Consider the following 16,986-nt stretch of genomic DNA (forward strand, 5'->3'; position numbering starts at 1 on the left):
AATGTCATGGGGCGCAGCAGCCAGTGAAAAATACATTGGTTTATTGCACTTGGCAGCCGATGAGGCTGTGACGCTACACCATGAGTGTCTGTCTGCTAAGTTACAAGTCATCTTTTTAGAAGACACTTTTATTGTATATTCCCCAAACCCTCAAGTTCCTCAGAGGGAGAGTCCCTTCAAGCAAAATTATAAACCCTAGCCTCTCCTCTCCTATTTTCATCCAGCAAGCTCTTGAGAGCTGCTCTGGGGTTAAGTTGCAGTTCCTGGGTGGAGTCGCATCACTGTTTTTTTCACGAGCCAATGTTTTCATAAGGGACACGCCCTACCTCTCAAAGACACACAAGAGTCCTCGTGCTGTGTGGCCCAGGCTGCGCTCAAGGAGCATGTAACAATCCCATGTACAAAGACTCACAAATCAGATTCCTAAAATATACCCCTATCAACCTGGGTAGAGGAGCTGAGGATTTTTTGTACTATTGTGCAACTTTTCTGTAATCCTGAAATTACACCAAAATTTAAAAATTAAAAATAAAACAAAAACAATGTGATTGAGATGAGAGTGACAGTTAAAGAGAAAGAGCAAGAAGATGAATATGCCCCCACTGCTCCCTCTATTTCAGCCTAGTGAAGGCGTGTGGGCTACAGTTTAGATATACAGAGGACTGTCAGCCCTCTGCCACTTTCTAGCTGTGTGACCAGAGGTGAGTTATTTAACTTCTCGGAGCCTCGGTTTTCTCATCTCTGTAAAATGTGCAATACAATATCTACTTTTTAGAACTGTTATGAAAATATAATACAGCCCATTATTCAACAACTACTTTTGTCTACATACTGGTGCCAGGCTGGGTCCCAGGCACTTGAAGCTGGATGAGACAGTAGTGGTAGAAACCTTTTCTTGACTTTTGGCTCAGCAAAGTTGTCTTTACTCTCCACCCACCCTTCTTTTTTTTTTTTTTTTGCACTACATACCTCTTTATGATATAAAGCTATGGGCCCCTTCCCACCCCAAAAGGCAAATAGCATAGATTCTCTGACCTGACTGGCAGATAATATATGCACTGTGCCTGGTGCTAGGGGTTCATGACAACCACTCAGTAAATGGTGCCATCACCCCTCTTTATTGGGGTCCCGTAGCGTTCATGCAGAGCCGCTCTGACCCCTGGCTGGGTTTGGAGTGCAGCCTGTGTCAGTAGAGAAGAGAAGCACCAACAGGCACTTTCTCCAAGCAAAGCTATAATCCACGCTCATGTGAATTCCTACCTTTTTCACCTCATTTCCAGTTTTGGAAACACGCAATTGCCTAACCATGTCCCAACAGACTGGAGTACCCAGAGAACAGGTTCCAGCCAGTAGTATTTACAGTTCAAAGAACCAAGCTCTTTAATAACTAAGACCACACATTTCTTGGAGCAGTGGGCTCCTGTTGCAAATGAAATTCAGGGATAGCTTGAGTTCAATGAGATCTAAGTACAGACTCCTTCCTTTCCTTCCAAGGCTGTTTTCAATAAGGACATCAAATAAGGTACCATGGACTGAAAGAGAAAAACATTCTCTGACAGAGGTCTTTCCACCACAATCAGGGAGGAGCCTTGAAACAAACCAAAGCAGGTTCACACACCGTATTAAGTATGCAAGGTGATTTCTAGAGGCTAGAGAGCAAGCAGTTTGGGGGCTCAGAAGACATTTTCAACAAGTCAACTGCTCCTGAACTAGACTAAAGTATGATTAGCCAGGAAAAAAACCGTTCTGATATTTCTTTTAGGGACACAAAGTAGACCCTATGACTAATACAGACATTATAAGGAATGGCCCCTAAACCTGCACAGCCAGAAGGAGGTCTGTCTTCCAGACTGGGAGGAGCATGTCTCACTCAAGGCTCTGAGGCGTCTTGCAGTTGAGAAATCTATATGAGCATACAGCAAGGAAACCTTAGGAGAATAGACTTTAATAAAGTTTGTGTGACATTCTTAATTATGTGCAAATATACAGGACCTGATATTTCTTTTCTCTTATTAATTATTAACCTTGGTGAGTAGATTGTTTCTTTTGGGGATATTAGCACACCCCAAACCGCATCTGTTGAACTTCACATCGTAAGGACCCTCTTTATCCCCAAGGCTACTTGTTAATAACCCAGAGAACAGCAGAAGGGAGTCTAGGTGGGTATTTTAGGAGACTTCTAAAAAAAAATGGACTTCAAAAAAAGAACGAAGCAACAACCTTATAAGGATGGAAGTACTGCACTAGCCTTCTCTTAAAAGCATTTGTAAGAAAGAAAAAGAGGGTTGGGAGAGAGTTCAAAGTGTACCACCTACTGCATTATATACTCTCCCCAACCTTACCTCCCATCACTATACCATCCTAACCCGGTCAGCCCATGCTTTAACTCCCTGCTGAGAACCCCACATGCACAAAATGCCCCCGCCACTGCTCATCTAGCCACCTTCATTTAGAACACCCCACACACCCCCCCCAAGGATCCAATTGATCTTCATCTTCAAGACCCACCCCACCCAGGAAGCCTTCCTAACCACAAGAGCCTCATCTCCCTATCCTCAGAACCCCTATGCTACCCCATCATTCTCAGATTCAGCATCCACGGTGCCTTCTATGGTTTGTTGTTTCCTGTGTTTACTCTTGCCTCAATTAGCCAACAGTGTTTTAAAATCTCTCATGCAGGAACTGGCACAATGCTGGGCACCAAGAGGAGGGCTCCATTCCTTCCACTTGATTCCAATGCCATAGAGCTAGAAGGCAGCATTTGCAAAATTGTGCTCTTTGTACATCTTATCAGGCTGCTTGAAGTTTTTGTGCTCACTTCCTCAAAACTGAATGAATTCACAGAGGCATACAAAGGCCTTTATAATTCCAGATACAAAGTTTTATACGCTTCTGTTATCCATTGGCATCATCAAAGAAAGACAGCCCTTCAAAGCATGCCGCCTGAAATGCCCTCACACACTCGGGCAGTAAAAGCAGGCATGGGCCCAGCATGTTAATAAGATTAATTACAGTTGCCGATAACACATTAAAAAGCTTCAACTGGGCCTTCCATGACTTCACTTTTTAAACCCCCTGGTTACCAGTCTGCCATACCCTATATGGTTGTACTTTTCAAACCGGGTCGCGTGCCAACAGTCAAACAGCCACTCATTTGTCTGGAGCCAGAAAACAAACTTGGAGGTGGACCAGTCACCCCAGCACGCCCAGCTTGAGATCCCAACCTCAAGGCAGACCAGATTACAAGCAGACTTAGAAATCTGTTTGACGTGTTTTCAAAGGGGGGTCAATTAAGATGCTATTCATTTCTGAAAGGTGATATGTTCCACAACTGGTTTAACTTTCTTTCAAATTCTAGGTGAGCTAGGTAAACAAAGAAGAGATTATTAGAGGCCTCAGAGCCATGCACAACCAAATCAGCTCATCAGCTCTGTTCATTGGAAAAAGAACGTGGCCGCAAGTTAATCAGCACCCTTGCCACAGTCCCTCCCTTCTGGGGTCTCCATCCAAATGAAAGAAGCAGTTGATTCTTAGGTTCTCAAAGGAAGGTGTATCCTGAAGGACTCAGTTTCCCTGATAATCAAACAAGGACGTTGGACCATTGTTCCTTTCAGCAGAAAGTTTTCTAATATTATGGACCATTTACAACACTACCGTAATTAAGCAACTTTCAAAATAAATCCACTGGGTTTTAGGAAAGTTAACACTGGAAAATCAATACAAAAAGTCCTGAGGGGCCAGGAGGGAAGTGAAGTAACGAGTGGTGACAATGCCCACCCCAAAAGCCTGGAGTAAAAGCATCTCACTGCAGAAGGCTTTATAGGCCATCCAGCTGCTACATATTTCCTTCTGCTAACAGCAATGACAAACTGTGACCACCGAAAGCCACAGTCTGCTAATTCAGATTAACCCAGGGACATTGGAGCCTCTTACTAGGTCAGAATTTGGAGATGGGGTCTTGTGGCCACTATATCCTTTACAGAACCTTTGAACGGTGGCAATAAGGTGAGGTTCTGGAGAGGAAACAAACAGGCTCATTTGGAGGTGAGCCAGGCAGGAAGCATAAAGGAATACTGCAGCACCCAAAGAGGCAGGTGGAGCCCATCTGGGAGATTCAGCTGACTCCGGATCGCTTCAGCTCCACCAAGCGCAGCAATCTGAAAACCAAGGGCAGAGGCCTGCAAACAAATGGATTAGCCACTTTGCCAACTGAAACATAATTTGAACAGAGAGTATCAAGAAAATGAGAAATTTCTGTAGACCAGCACTCCAAGAAAAATTATCTGTAACAAGCTTATCCAAAAGATACTTGGTGTCTTCCTTCCTGCTAATTATAACTCAGAGTGTAAGTTGCCACCACATAATAAAAGGAGGCTTAAAAAAAACTTAAGTTCTATGTTTTCAGGCAGCACAAATATCACTGCAAAAGATTTTTTAAATATCCTGAACAGTTACACTTAACCCCTTTAAGGCCTGGATTCGTAAATCTTTGATTCTTACTCATTGCAGCCTTACTAATGTACTAGTGCAAACACGTCCATCTAGCCCCTATCATGCCACAAGGAGTAGGGAGAGAATCAGCAGTCTCTCCAAGCCACAAGTAGGGACCATTAAGCTTTTTTAAAAACAGGCAAAAATTTTTTAAACACTTTCAAAGGAGCTCCAAGGGGTTAAACTGTTCTATATCACTCTTGTTGTTCCCATTAACTCAATCCAACTCCTCTTCCTGCAGTTTCCTTCCCTCCCCACACTCCACTCAAGATGGCTCTTTTGATAAGTCTGTTTATAGCCCTTAAAAGGTCCGGCTGAAGTACCACGTGTGCAAGGACTCACTCTGCTGCACCGGCAATACAATAATGAAGAAAAACAAAAGACACTCTTTCTGCTGCCCTCCTTGCTCAGGACACCGATTCACCCACCAAATGGGTGCAGAAGGGAACACCTGCACTGCTCTACCTTAGCCATTTTTTTCAGAACTGCAAACTCCAGGGTTAGTTTTATCGGAACAATCACCTTTCTCCTCTCTACCAAGGTGGTAAAATACTCAAGAAATTAAAAGATAAGTTAGCGCAATTCAAATAAAAATCAGGTGGATTAGTGCCTTGAAGAGCCTGGCATAAGCAGTTTCTAAAGATACTCTACAGAAATCCTTTCCTGTCCTCCTGCGTCCGTGTAGACTGGGGTGACAAACACATAGGTCATGGCTAGAATGTCAGGAACCCAAGGCTGGTCAGTCAGAAGGCTGGGGTGAGTCAGGTAAACCTCACAGAAAAACCAGGGAGCAGATCCGCGGCAGGAATAATGCCCGAGGGCCTGGCCGCCTCTGGCCCACCTCCTCCACCCCACTGAGCCCGAATCCCCGCCCAGACCTGCTGCCTTTGAGGCTGCAGGCACTGCCTGAACAAAACTCTCGAACTTTCTCTATACTTAGAAGGGGAAAATTTGTCTTCTCACCTACGCCTCCCCCTATTCTGCCTCCCTTTGCTTTCTGGTCCCAACTGGGCAGGATTAGCCAACCCACATCCCTGGGTGGTGACAGAGGAGGGGAGGGCGCAGCAGCCGCCAGACCCCCACGCTGTCCCCTTCACTGTCCCCTTCGCAGCCTGACTTTGAATTCTTATATATCCCTGTAATTGGAAACTACTATTATGCCTAATTTGCAAATAAGAAAATGGAAGCTTAGGAGAGTAAATTTGCCCGAGGACATACAGTTAGTTGTTTAGTGAAGGGGCTGAGTGACATTCCCTCCAGGTCTGTCTCATTCAGTCAATAAATTCAACAAAGTAAAAGAAAGGAGGAAAGAACCATGGGTGAGGACACTGAACTCATGCTGAGAGACCCTCACATGCACCCCTGCTGGTTTCTAGAGGACTAGCTTTTTTGATGTGCAGTATTCAACCTGAGTTTTAGAAGGTGGGGTACTACCCAACTGGCAACTTACTAGGGAATTAGTAGTCTGGTCAGGACCACAGTGAATTAGTTTAAAAGTCAGAAAAGTATATGTCCAGCATTAAAAAAATGACTAAACACCTTCACGTCATAGAGGGGCCATACAGGAGTGAAGAATATGAAGGCTGCAGGAGTTTTCAATGCCATTAGGAACTAACATGATGTATATAAAACATTAAGGGAAAAAAATCAGAATGTTACCAGACAAAGGCAGTGGATTCTTTGCCCGATGCACTCAAATAACCAATTCCTGAGACACTGGGTTCCAAAGAGAGAAAGAGTTTATTGCTAGGCACAAAGCAGGAGAGCAAATGGCTATTGGTTCAAAAGCCTGTCTCCCCGAACTGCAATAATTCTGATAGTTTTATAGTAGCAAAAGATAGCCTGATTTTAGGATAATGAGCAAAATGGCTCCAGATCATGTAATCAGAGGTGATCTAATTATCGAGCATGCCCATCAGATTGATTACATGTTTAGTCACAGAATGTAAGAAAATGGTGGCCTTAACATGATGATGGGTGTTATTTTTAGTATTATAATGAGGGATAGGTGACTTATAGGTTAAAGTCTAAGCTACTGCGCATGTCAGGCGGGCCCATTTTGGTTAGATCCAGCTTCGGTTATCAAGATAACTTTGAACTTGGGGTGAGTTAGTTCTGGGCTGATCCAAGACCCTTTATTAATAAACACCAGGGGCTGTCTTTGGTGATCACAAGTCTCCAAAGTCAAAGGCAAAACTGGATAAAATGGGTACAAACAGGTTGGTCATAAGGTTTTTACAATCACAAGGGCATGAGATAAAATGGTTATACAATCAACAAAAATCAAGGCAATTACATTACAGTTTGACAATTTCAGATAATTCCTTCTGGCTATTCTAATACACTTAGAAAGTAAAAAGAAATATCTATATAATGATTTAATAATTAGACTCATTTGTTAATTCCCAGCTTCTCAATTATAAGAATAGAAACTGTATATCCAATATGATAAACTATGTAAAAGAAAAAGAAGTGCCTAAGGTAAAGACTGGTAGGAAATATACCAAAATGTTAACAGTAGCTATGCCTGAGTAGTAGGATTTGGGATGTTTTTCCTCTCTTTTCCTCTTTCCTTACAAAAATTTCACCAAATTTTCAAAACCTCCAGAATCTGTAAGACTGGTTAAACAGACAAATAAATAAAGGCATTTTTTTTTTTTTTAAAGCCTCAGAAGCAAAAATAAACACAGAACAATTCAGTGCTTTGCCAGCATAACTGAACACGACTTTGATGTGCCGACTGCCCTTCATGAGGCTATCCACCCCGAAATAAACACACGTTGAAAAGAGGTATCAACTCAGGCAAAACTATCCATTTTCCTTAAGGTTAACAGCCAATTGCACTTAGCAGCCTATGGAATTTGCTAAGAAAGAGCAACACCAGCGACCTCTTAGGTAAAGATAGGGCACTGTGATCTGGGAAATAAAAAAGGCTTCTCCAGCTATCAAAAAAAAAAAAAAAAAGCTACTATTGCCAAGATTGCCAAAAGGAAAGGCAATCTGCTGACCAATTTATAAATTAAAGCTACCCAACAGCTGCCCTGAAAACTGGATGCCAATTTTTCTTGGGGGTGGGGTGGGGAGGGCAGGTAATTCACAGTGATTACAATTTTCTTTGTTGTGAGGGCGTGTTTGTGTTGCTTTTATAACCCAAGAATTCACACGCCCCTCCAGCCCTGCTTTCCTCCTTGGAGTGCACAGGAAGTCAAAGGCCGGGAGGAAGTGCCCTCCACCTTTCCTCAGTGCTGGGTCATCAGCTGGGCCAGCCTGAAGAGCAGGGGGAGGGCAAGGAGATTGGCAGCTCAGGTATGCATTCCTGACAGGAAAGCTGCTCAAAGTTTCCAAACTGGAGAATTTGAAGTGGAGGAAAGAAAAAAGAGAATCTGAGTTTAATTCAATGAACTATTAGTTTTAAGTATCTGAAACCACCATGTTGACAGACCAGGCACAACCTCACAGATGCACGTGATTCAAAACTAAGATCTGTGGAGTGGTATATGGGAAAAAAAGCACCTAATGCAAACCGTGGACTATAATTAACAGTAATATTTTCATCAACTGTAACAAAGGTACCACACCGATGCTAAGTGTGAATAATGGGGGAGGGGAGATAAGGGATTTGGGGGGTTTTCTTTTCAGAGTAATGAAAATATTCTAAAATTGATTGTGTTGATGAATGCTCAATTCTATGGTTATAATGTAAGCCACCGATTGTACACTTTGGATGGATTGTATGGTGTGTGAATGTATCTCAATAAAACTGCTTTTTAAAAAAACTAAGATCTGGACAGGAAGCACGTAGCAGACAGAGAAACCGGGTCAACACACGGAATTAAACAGGACATGCGCCTGCTTAGAGCTCCGTCCTCATCCCCAAGTGTGGCAAGGCCTGAAACAACAGTGTCCCTGCGGGTTGGGGAACTGTTTTATCCGGTACACCTAAGGAAAGGAAACACTAAGACTAAAAGGATAACAAAGAAGTGAACCTTTCAGCTCTTCACCTAAACCAAAGGCAAAACTGTATAAAATGGGTACAAACAGGTTGGTGATAAAGTTTTTACAATCACAAGGGCACAAGATAAAACGGTTATACAATCAACAAAAATCAAGGCAATTACATTACAGTTTGACAATTTCAGGTAATTCCTTCTGGCTATTCTTATACACTTAGAAAGTAAAAAGAAATATCTATACAATGATTTAATAATTAGAATCATTTGTTAATTCCCAACATGCACAGTAGCTTACACTTTAACCTATAAGTCACCTATACCTCATTATAATACTAAAAATCACACCCATCATCATGTTAAAGCCGCCATTTTCTTACATTCTGTGACTAAACATGTAATTAATCTGGGCATGCTTCAGCTCTTCACCTTTGCCTCTTCACCTAAGCCACCAATTACCCTGCCAGGAACTTTCTAATAAAGAGTCCTCTAACATGCATAACAAAACAAAACTTTTAAAGCAGGCACTTAAAGAATGTCTTGGAAAAGAAAACAGAATATCTAGAATCAGGAGGCATTTGTTCCCCATGGTTAAATTGGCCAAACTGTTCAATTACTGGCTGTAAAATCAACTCCAGGTGTAATTAAATTTTTTCTGGGGTGCATGTAAAATGTAAATTTTTTTAAATTTAGGACTTTATTACAGTAGGAACAATTTTTTTTTCCTTCCAAAAGATCAAAGTTAACAGTCAACTTCCAAGTCCCACTCTGCTTATAAACATCCTACCCTCCCCCACCCCACCCCCAAACACACCATTACCTAGTTTTCTGGGGCTCCAAGCCAGGGTGACTAAAAGGAAAGAACCAACAGGGTTAGCAACAGTTTGGTAAAAGGTGCGAAGAATGCACTGGGCTGACTGACAGTGACAATTTCCATTGCTGATTATGAGGAAATGCAGTGCCAAGCACTGGTCCAGGTGATTTTTAACTGTAACATCTACTGCAGCTGTCCCAGGAACTCTTCAGGTAGCTATACATTTTAACCCCATTGTACAGATGCATAAACCGAGGCTGAGAAGGTCACAGGGTAGAATATGAACAGAAGGACTGGCCAACTTCAAAACCATGCCCTTTCTACTCACACCAAGAGGCCTCGAGATCCAGGAGAGAAATCTGTTGCCAAGTAGCTGTGTGACCTCCGGTTATGATACAAACTTTCCAGGTGTCATTTTCTGACTCATAACAGGGAAGGAAGATGTCCTCTCTCCACCCCTTCACTCCCTCCCGCACCCCCCCACCCCTGAACTTACAAACAACCTCAGTGAGTCTGGAAGGAGAGTGGACCAGCACACAACATGTGTGCTCTGTCTGTCTTGGGGCCAACGTTCTACTCTGGCCCTGTAGGCCCTGACCCCTGCAGAGCGCCGGAGGCCAGCCTCAGAAAGGCCATTTGCCCACAGGGATAAGCCAAATGCTCCGAATCAGGGATAATGTATTTTGCCTTACTCCTATGTTCCTTCTCAAATGATTCAAAACACGACAGGAATATTTCTAAGACAAATTCTAGAGGTCTAAAATAGAAGATCTGACCCCTTCTCTCAAGGAATTTGTAATAAATTAAAACACACACAAACACACACATACCAAACAACTAAAAATTATTTCCAGAACTTAACAAGTGGACACTGTTAACTAGGCATTAACAAAATAAATATGTTCCCCAATTGCAGCAGGCAAACCACATTTTTGAAAGCACAGGTACTATTTTTAAAATAAAAGCACACCTTAGAAATGTCCAATGCTGTTCAGGGCTAAGCAGAGGGCAAGTGGTAGTTACCTTCTCTCCCTCTCCTTGATCTGGTGAGCATAGGTCTGGCAGAGGCCCCTAATCTGGCTCTGTATACTCAGTAATGGACTGACCACACCCTGTTCCTGTCAACACTTCAAAATCCTAAATCACTCTGGCTTCAACTGGTTTCTCTCCCAGTTCCTTGCTTTTCTGTCACCACTTCCTTCTTAATTTTCATGTGAAAAGGCAATATCCTTTGCGGACACCACCAACAAATAATATTTTCCTTTCCTTCTGCTTAATAAATGAACCAATTTTAGCATGCAACAAATGTTTGCTAAGCACCTAAATATTTAGCAAATAGTTGTGTGAGGCACTGGATACAGTGAACAGAGTCCAGGGCAGGGGTAGGGACACAAAGTGGTCAAGGGAGGACAAAGCGACAGGTGATACTAGAAGGGCGGCCAGGAAGGAAACACCTTTCCAAGGTTCCATGGCTCTGAGGAGGTCATTACTGACGAAGCTGGAACCTGCTGTGGATATTTGAAAATTCTTCCATAAAAGTTAGTCACTCCTAGTTTGCTTCCCAGAGTGTTACCCAGAGCTTGTAACACCATATACAGAAGTAGCTAGAACATCTAAAAGAAGGCTTTAGAAAAACACAGAATGCAGCTCAAATACGCTAATTTTAGGCAAAGAGAAAATACTTCAGCATGCTGCTAAAGGGTATTTTTAGAGTCTGTTTCAGTGAACCACTCTGAACTTCTCAATAGTTGAAAGAGAAAGAAAGCGCAAGCAACAGTAATATTTTCATTAACTTTAACAAACGTACCACACCAATGCTAAGGGTGAATAATGGGGGAGGGGACATAAGGGAAAGAAAGCAAGCAAGCAAGCAAGCGACAGCAAGTAGAAATGGTCTTCCTTCTTTTGTACCTCATTTCTTTCATGCTAAAACTGAAATAATCAGCATTCCATAACTAAGTCTGTCCTATGCCTAAACACCCTTAGTACTTGGAGAAGAAAGTGACTACAGCTGTATGTCTCACTGCAAATATCTTGAGAAAACACTGAACAATGTAAATCACAGATGAGCAGTAGACAGTAACAATGCACAAAATGGGAGGATTTCTTTCCTTTCACATCAAAAGGCCAAACCTGAGACCAAACCGAATTCCCAAGTTTGGGAAGGGGAGGTCCAGAAAACACAGCATGTGGCTTTCACTGGCTCTTCTGTAAATTCTGTAAAAAGCACCACAGCACCTGCTAATTTTCTTTAAAAATACAAGATTTTTAAGAGATTCAGGCTGGATCATCTAGCACCCTGCCCCTCCTTTTTCAGATTCTGTTAGTAACTCAGCCTCACTTTCCTGACAATGCCCATAAGGAACCAGTCAGGCAGACTGCCCCCCACCCTTGGACTCCTGCCACTCTAAATTGAATCAACACACTTTCAAAGGGTCTCTGCTCTTATGCTAGTTGTGCCACTCACATTTTCCAATCATTCAACAGAGATCAATGAGTGCTGAGCACTGTACAAGGTGCTTTAGGAAGATTCAAAGATAAACCCCTGTACTTGAGCTCAGACTAGGGGAAGGGACAGTACTTGCCAGCTGGTTTCTCTGGAATGGCCCCTACATTCAACAAATACTGTGCATGTCATTGTGTTTCAGGCCCTGGGGCAGACAGTCCCTGCCCTCAGCGGGTTTAACCCCACCCCTGTGTAGGGGGGGAGCTTTATTTACTTTTTCAGAACCACTTCTAAATTGCAGACATTACATGACACTCTACTCTTAAACACTTGAGCATGCATCTCTTAAGAATACGGCCATCTGCCTCCAAAATCAGAAAGCGCTAAGAAAACCAATAATAATTCCCTAACGTCATCAAATATCCACCCCATGTCCAGAATTACCTATCCATCCCAAAAATGTCTTTTAAAGCTGTGTTTTGAGCCAAAGTTCTCAGATTATTGGTTCTGTCAACTGTCGGGTCTTATTTCTGAACATTGCAAAATCAATTTAACTTCTACTGCATATGGCTAAAATGTCAGCATTCATAGAGAGAAATAAGGGAAATATAAGCAAAAGAGTGATGCTGTATTCCATAATTTAATCTTTCATTTCTAAGTAACTGGAGTCTCGGGTGTATCAAAAGTTCTAGATTGCAAAGTGCTGGCGCAAGTTCCCAGCTGCCTGGAGGGCCCTAAGATCAGGAATCTCCAAGGAAGGGAAAATGTGATACGACTCAGGAGCAAAGGTCCCAGGCCTGCCCAGGGTGTCTGGTCACCAATTTATCTGTTGGGGTTTTCCAGTCTAATTCCTTCTCTGCAAGACAGGGATTACAGGGAGGACTCATTCCAGTGGGAAGAAGAATTATAGGTCATTCAACTACTTCCCCGGTGAATTTAAAGCAAAGTAAGAAATGTCCTGGGGATTTCCAGGAAGACTATGTAAATGCACCAGATCTTTTAAGATTCCATTCCAGCAGCATTCAGCAGGGCCTAGCACTGTCAGGTGTTGTGGTGCCAAGACATGAGAGAATTGGCCTCTACTCCACAACATGTGACACCTTTCCAAAAGAAAACTCTCACTGCAATCTTTTATAAGCAACTGCCCAGGACTTTTCAACTCATGTTATCTGGACCAACAAAAAGCTATCTTTTAAAATGATGTTTTTTCTTCCATTATTTTGGAAAGCCTCGGTTTCTTGTCAACAAAACGAGATTAATAAAACTGCCTCTCAAGAGGGTCCTTATCGGGAATAACTGAGATACTGAAATAACACACAAAGTACTTTACAATGTCTGACTGACTATCACCATCATTATTACTAGTGGTAGTTGTATTAGGATTAAACTTGGTGTTTACTGAATCAATTGGGCAGTGTGATTGGAGGCTCTCAAAATCAACACTGGAAGTGAACTATTTCTAATGAAGTCAAATCATTCAGATTTAATACTAACATCTACCATGTGCCAGATGCTTACACATATATAAATCCATTTAATCATCACAACAGCCTTGGGAGATATGCTCATTTTTTACATGAGAAAACAGAGACAGACAGATTAATCTGACCAAGTGGTGTACAGCTGGCTGAGAGGAGCTAGGATACTTAACCCAGGTCTGTGCAACTCCTGAAACTTTCTACTATACTTTTGCTTTTCTGATTTTAATAGACGTTTAGCCCACAAAAATAAGGAACAGAGAACCCCGTACCTTTTAGTTCTTCATTTTAATTTTTAGAGGGGAATATAATTCCAAGGTTTTCCATAGAGACCTATTAAAATGACTTAGTGAACACTGTTAATCTGAAGTACAAATACCACATACAGAACTGAGATAAAAATCAGTAGCCTTCAGTATAAGTTTTGAAGTACAAATTTTAATACTAATAATGGAATGCATACTCAAACTAAAAAGCAGCACAGGGAAGTAATAAGGAAGTGCAGGTGTAAAACTCACATCCCTGAATGATTTCTGTATTCTCCATATATCAAATTTAGCCAGTCACCAGGAGATGGCTCGAGTTTGAGAAAGCAAGGTTATTTTTTTTACATTAATCACCATGTACCACACCTTTACTGAATTTCTCATCCCCTTCCCTTTTTCCAAGGACATTTTTAGAAACCTGCCTATGCCTTAAGAATGTATCTCTTCCTCTTGCCTGTTGATTCACTAGATACTAACACAAGGTGGCCTTTGTTACCACATACTTAACCCTGGGGTTGCTATCTTAAAATCTATTCCTCCAAAATGGCCCCAGGGAATGGGGGGGAGGGGTTGAAAAAGACAAGTACCAGTGTGGGAAAAACTGGGTTGTGGGGAGATCAATGTTATGTCTATGTTCCAAATTTGGCAGACTTCTAGCACTGAGCACTTTGGCTAAGCAAGTGACCAGTCCCTCCAGTTTCCATTTAAAGCTTTGGGTTTCATAATAGAAGACATAATACAGCCTTAACATATTTAATAGCTAAAATTTATTGAATGCTTGATCAGTTCTAAGCACTCTCCATGTATATCGAAAGACCACAGCCCTAAGCAAACACACACACACACACACACACACACACACTTTCCCCTTGAGCCTTGTTGCTGGAGCCCTCATTCCCAGCCAAAGTCCAGACCCTACCTGCTACCACAGACACCATACCAAGGACAAGGAAGGTCCACTTTGTGGTGTGGCCTCTGGCTTCCAGCTGGAACTTAAAGACATAGTTCACTTGGAAACAACATGCAGCTACATTAAACAATTCAACATTCCCCAAACCCTAATACACACACACACCATAACCTCCTTCCTCACTTTATTTTTTCTACTTAGCTCTTGCTACTGTCTAATATACCATGTATCATACATTTTAGACATGTGTGCCAGTTTGGATATATTATGTCCCCCAAGAAAAACCATGATCTTTTAATCCAATCTCATGGGATATTTAGATTAGGTTGTTTCCAAGGAGATGTGATACCCAACTGTAGGTGATAATTTTGATCAGATTATTTCTATGGAGGTGTGCCCTCACCCATTCAGCGTGGGTCTTGATTGATGGAACCCTATAAGAGCTCAGACAGAAGGAGCTCAATGCTGCTGCAGCTTAGAGACATTTTGGAGATGGCCATTGAAAGCAGATTTTTGCTGACACTTTGGAGATACTAGCCCAGAGTCTGCCCCAAGAAGCTAAGCCTAGAGACATTTTGGAGAATGCCAGTTTGAAATGCAACCTGGGAGCAAGCAGATGCCAGCCATGTGCCTTCTGAGCTAATAGAGGTTTTCTGGACACCATTGGCCTTCCTTTGGTGAAGGTATACTCGGGTTGATGCCTTCACTTGGACACTTTCATGGCCTTCAGACTGTAAATTTGTAACTTAATAAATCCCCTTTATAAAAGCCAATCCATTTCTGGTATTTTGCATAACAGCAGCATTAGAAAACCAGAATAGCATGTATGTTGTTTATTACCTGCCTCCCCCACAAGAATGAGAGTTCCATGAGTGCAGGGATTTTTGTCTGGTCTCTGCTGTATCTCCAGCCCCTACTGCAACACCCAATGTGCAGTAGTTGCCTAATAAAATAAACATTTTTGGATGAAAGAAGCAAACAGGTTTTTGTGAGCGTTGCATCTATGGAGAAAATTTTTCCTGAGGGCTTCCTATGAGTCAGGTAAGTCAGAACATTTTGTCTAAGAATTGTATTACCACTTACAAATGAGCAAATCAAGTTTAACTTGCCCACGGTCACAACTCAACTAAGGAGTGGGGCAGAATTTGAACCCAAATGCCTCTCACGCAAGGGGCTCATTTACTGTACAAAACACGTTCTGGTTTTTAGATTTAGAAAAGCAAACCCCTGGAACACATGTTCTCATGTAAGAAGCTGTCTGCATCTATTACCAAAACTACTGAATGTAATTTTTATCAAGTTCATAATAAAGCTCCTTGTGCACCTGTGGGGAAAAAAAAAAAAGGAATATAGTGGGGAAGGAACACCATGGGGTCGAAATTCAAGAGATAAGGGAGGAGGCAGGGAAACTTTGCCCTGACAAGTCCTCCACAAACTTGTTATCCAAACCAGAGAAGATGCAATAAGACTGCCTGCAAGGAAGAAGAGATTTTTCAGAATTTTCTCCATTTTTTTCTAATTACCAAATTTTCTGCACTGCATATGTATTATTTTATTCATTGGGAAAAAATATATTTTAAAAAGAAATAATTTCCCTACTTTTATAAGGAAAACACAAATGACTTAGTCATTACTTTTTTTTTTTTTTTAAGAAAAGATTTGTGACCGTCTCCTTTAAGGCCAAGAAATTAACTTACTGAAAAAATGTTAGCCTTATTAATGAGTAGAAAGTTGTATTTGTCCGAAATAGCAACAAGCAAGGTTCAGGCAATAGTTTTCTCACAATACTGACCACATAAACTTCTCAGTAGTACACAACCTTAAGCATTTAAAGATGTAGCTCTTCAATAATTTTCTTTAAAGTGCCTATTACAATGGCTCCTAAATGTAACTGATTGAAGATAATGGAATTGTGAGCAACTGGAAAGAAAGAAGTGTCACTTTTAGTATGACTATTTCCTAGTTTTCCTTTCCTTGAAAATGATAGGTTTCCAGTAACATTACATTAAATAATTTAGTTCTTAGCACCTTAACTGTTCCAAACTTCCTTTCAAAATTCACTTTATCCTGAATTGTTCCACTCCTCCTCCTGTCCCAAAGGGGAAAACTAACTGGAAAATAAAAACCCTGATTTACTTTAATTGTAAAATTTGCAAACCTCAAACTAAAAGAAGACAATCCACAAAAACTGATAACCTCCTTATCCTAAAGTCCAGTTTTGGGATATATGTACTCAGGATATGGCCTGGGAATTCAACACAGGAGCTAGGAGCTCAGTTCTTCCAAGCTTGTCCAGTTTGCTTTTGACTTTTTCACTAGGAAGGGAATGATCACAGTCCAGGTTTAACTCAGGAGGAAATTAATCTTACCAAGAAATTAGTTTGTACTTCAAACTGTTCCAAAACTACCACATCCTCACCCCAAGTCCCCCCTGAACTCCACGTCTCACATCTCCTCCTCCCCAGTAAAAAATTGAACAGATGGAGACTGCCTCTGAGAACCATCTCTTTCTAAAAACTAACAATACTGTGAAATGTTTTTTGAAACTAGCCTCTGGGATCTTGGTAACTGACCCGCCTGACTTTCACACTTCACTTCCATAATATGTTCCTAATAAATTAATTTTCACTT

At 41.6% G+C, this 16,986-nt stretch overlaps 1 protein-coding gene across 1 annotated transcript in view; it reads right to left on the reverse strand.

Annotated features, from left to right (window-relative positions):
* The window catches only part of RASSF3 (Ras association domain family member 3), a 69,987-nt gene that overhangs the window by 18,259 nt on the left and 34,742 nt on the right, over nucleotides 1-16,986 (reverse strand). The window lies entirely within an intron of this gene.

The sequence above is a fragment of the Choloepus didactylus genome, chromosome 8, assembly GCF_015220235.1.
Source record: "Choloepus didactylus isolate mChoDid1 chromosome 8, mChoDid1.pri, whole genome shotgun sequence".
In the NCBI taxonomy this organism is placed as follows: domain Eukaryota; kingdom Metazoa; phylum Chordata; class Mammalia; order Pilosa; family Megalonychidae; genus Choloepus; species Choloepus didactylus.